The sequence below is a fragment of the Convolutriloba macropyga genome, unplaced genomic scaffold (genome assembly GCF_964194025.1).
Source record: "Convolutriloba macropyga unplaced genomic scaffold, txConMacr16.3 SCAFFOLD_2195, whole genome shotgun sequence".
NCBI classification, from domain to species: Eukaryota; Metazoa; Xenacoelomorpha; order Acoela; family Convolutidae; genus Convolutriloba; species Convolutriloba macropyga.
The window spans coordinates 11,208-15,000 of record NW_027451576.1 but is presented as its reverse complement, the minus strand read 5'-3'; the positions used below and the strand labels follow the sequence as shown (position 1 = coordinate 15,000).

Below are 3,793 nucleotides of genomic sequence, written 5' to 3'. Positions count from 1 at the left end.
TTCTCATTTGAGTACTTGCTACTTCCACCAAGATCTGCTCCATTGATCGCTTCGCGCATACACTTGCGTGCATACTTTAGCGCAATCAATGTGTCCTCCTACACATGAATATCATTTTTGAGCTGGTGAGGCTCTTTTTCTCTAATCTAACTTGCGTTAGATATTGATATTCATGGTTGGGTATAGGCCACGAGCTCTAGTGCCATCCATTTTCAGGGCTGATTGATTCGGCAGGTGAGTTGTTACACACTCCTTAGCGGATTTCAACTTCCATGACCACCGTCCTGCTGTCAGTATCAATCAACACCTTTTGTGGTGACTCATGAGCAAGTAGTTAGGCGCCTTAACCCAACTTTTGGTTCATCCCACATCGCCGGTTCTGCTTACCAAAAGCGGCCCACAAAAAGCTTGCATTCATAGTCCAAGTGCAATTAAGTCACAAGGACATCTCACCGATTTATAGTTTGAGAATAGGTGAAGGAAAAATTTTCCCCCATTCCTCTAATCATTCGCTTTAACCGATGAAATTGCTTTGCGAAGATTTTTCAATCTTGCTCAAGCTTTTGCTATCCTGAGGGAAACTTCGGAGGAAACCAGCTACTAGATGGTTCGATTAGTCTTTCGCCCCTATGCTCAGGTCAGACGATCGATTTGCACGTCAGAACCGCTTCGGGCTTCCACCATGGTTTCCCGTGGCTTCGCCCTGCCCAAGCATAGATCACCATCTTTCGGGTCGTGTGCTACTTGCTCTGGATCAGTCATGCAATAAGAGCAAAACCGTCCGTGGTTGCGGGACACCGAATCGGCGCCCTCACCACACAAAGTAGTGCAATTCATAAAAATTACACTGTTCACTTTCATTTCGCGTGTGCGCTTTCAATGAGCGACAACACTTGCAAGCAACTCACACTCCTTGGTCCGTGTTTCAAGACGGGCTGTAGAGAGCATTGAATAGGAAGTTGAGGTCAGACAGGCAATCAAGATCAATTTATCTCATTTTGTTTAGAATCAACAAGAAGAATTCCGAGGAAAACTTCTGCTCGATTCATTAACAAGATTTGCCAAAAGACGACAACTACACTACTCGGTAGCCGAGAATATAATATCAAGGCATTGAGTATGGTAACGCTCACTCCAGTTCCCCTTCAACAGTTTCACGTACTTTTCACTCTCTCTTCAGAGTGCTTTTCAACTTTCCCTCACGGTACTTGTTTACTATCGGTCTCGCTTTATAATTAGCTTTTGGAGAGACATATCTCCAGCTTCGAGTTGCACTTTCAAACAACTCTACTCATAGGAATGAGCCATTATGACTGGTATCGAAAATGACCTTTACAGGATTTTCACCTTCTTTGATGCTACTTTCCAGTAGACATCAGGACAAATTCACCAGTCTAGCATCAAACCATACCGGACACCGAGAAATGTTGCCATTTCTCTTCCCGATGAGCTTTTCCCTGTTCATTCGCCATTACTAAGGGATTCTCAGTTGATTTCTTTTCCTCCCCTTACTGATATGCTTAAGTTAAGGGGGTTCTCTCGCCCAATTCAGGTTATGTAGTTGATTGTCTCTTAATTGGTTCACTGACCAATATGAGACAGAAACCGATTCAGCAGTTTTGTTCGCTACTACTATCAAACACAGGTCGAAGTTTCCATTCAGTCATTAATTCCAACTTTCAAATGTTGTTGTTTCAGCTTTCGCTTACTAGAAGCAACATAATACTCGCTGCAATACAGACCTCGGGAAACCCTCACCGTGAATAAGGTTCACTCACATATTTCACTACATTTTGCGTGGGATTGGAGATGAGGCTACTCGTTCTTGCTCAGTACTAGGCTGAAAATTAACGAAACTTCGTTACAAACGTTCACATGTTGATGTTTCCGCTTTCGCGTACTCGAAACAACATAATACTAGTCTTTGTAATTTAGTTTCATAATTTCAACTGTTCTCATGCAGAATTTTTGCTCATTCTTATCCCAAATTTTGACCTGGCTACTAGTTACACTCCTTGTACTTATTGCAAAATGACCACAAATTTCAACAGCTTTCACATGTTGCTGTTTCGGCTTTCGCTTACTACAGTCAACATAATACTCGTTGCAAAATAAGTGCTCGGCATCTGCAATTTTCCAAAGACGAAGTTTCGCCAGTTCAATTTTCGCTCGCCAATTATGGCTACTAATTCACACGGTACTGAGCTCAACAACATTAAATTTGTTCAGCAAGACTTTCACATGTTGATGTTTTGGCTTTCGCCTACTAGAAGCAACATAATACTCGTCTTGTTAGCTCATTCAATGAGAATAGCTTTTCCCGTTGAGAATTTTTGCCTTCAATTGGCGTTGTAGTGAGTTTGGCTACTCAGATCACCAAATACTTGTGACAATTCGAACCAGAAATGTTTTCAATTTTCACATGCTGATGTTTCGGATTCAACCTACTAGAAGCAGCATAATACTTGTATTCAACAATTTCTGTATCAAATCCCAGTTTTCTCTGGTGCATCTTTGCCAAACTATTCCAAACTGCCTGAGTCTGAATACCAATTACAGGTACTAGTAAATGCACGTTACTAAGGACTATATAGTTCTAGGTTACTGTACACAACGACGTTCACATGTTGATGTTTCAGCTGCCGCTTACTAGAAACAACATAATACTTATCGTGCATACCTTTCCATAACTTGTCCTTTTCAGATGCATTAGTTTCCCTTTGTCTTGGCTTCTACAGTCAGACTGGCTACTAGTAACAGCACAGTACTAATCACATATCGTTCTACAGTTTGCAGACAACTTTCACATGTTGATGTTTCAGCTTTCGCCTACTAGAAACAACATAATACTCGCTGTATACATTTGTAGTTCTCTATGTAACTTTCATGTGAAGAAGTTTCGCCAGTCTTTTTGACTGTCTCAAATCTGAGTCATGCTTAGGCTACTAGTTGCTTCATAGTACTTATCGCCTCGAGATCATTGAACAAAACTTGATTTTCACATGTTGCTGTTTCAGCTTCCGCTTACTAGAAACAACATAATACTAGTCTCATTAAGTTCCGTCTCTTTGCAATTTTCTTATGAAGAAAATTCGCCATCACAATGACTCCAGCAGTTCTTGATCAAGGAATGCAATCATTGATCAGAATGCTATTATTTGAATCGGTTCTGCTTTAAGTGTTCCAATTTTATTGGAAGCACCAACAATAGAACATCAATGTGTTCAATCGAGAGTTATATAACCCTGAATCGGACGCAGTCAACAGCCGAAGCCGAGACCGCCTTTTGCGTTAGAGAGGTCGGTAAACAAATCTTGCGATTCATACCGAATTAACACATATAGCTGTGCTCCTCTTCGTAAAGCGAGCCAAGTGATCCCCTGTTGAAGGATGTATTTGGACCAATCTAGTAGCATTTGGTTTCCAACAAGCTCTCCCAAGTTAGCTTACTTATTGGGCTTTTCAACCAATTCGGTTGGCTACAAGCATCATCAAAGTACTAGCCACAGTTTGATCGCAAAATTCTACGACTTTCACATGTTGATGTTTCGGCTTGCGCTTAGCCTACTATAAGCAACATAATACTAGTCATATCATAGAGCGTGATCAGCTTGTGACGTTCTCATGATGAAGTTTCACCAACAGTGTCTCACTTCGAGCTTAAATCCAGCTACTAGTAACTACACAGTACTGACTGCAACGATAACTTTTATCTATACCTTTCACATGCTGCGCTTTCGGCCAGGGCCTACTAACGTCAACATAATACTCGATATAAACTTTTGTTCATGAT

The 3,793-nt window shown here is 41.2% G+C and overlaps 1 non-coding gene and 1 pseudogene across 1 annotated transcript in view; both read right to left on the bottom strand.

Moving 5' to 3' along the window:
- LOC142356810 (large subunit ribosomal RNA) overlaps positions 1–1,557 on the bottom strand; it is a 3,522-nt gene extending 1,965 nt beyond the window's left edge. Inside the window, exon 1 of the ribosomal RNA XR_012761492.1 lies at positions 1–1,557. This exon is cut by the window's left edge and continues 1,965 nt beyond it. This is a non-coding gene — a ribosomal RNA (large subunit ribosomal RNA).
- A 1,683-nt stretch (positions 1,558–3,240) lies between these two features.
- Positions 3,241–3,392, bottom strand: LOC142356809 (5.8S ribosomal RNA; annotated as a pseudogene).
- Between the last annotated feature and the right edge of the window lie 401 nt (positions 3,393–3,793).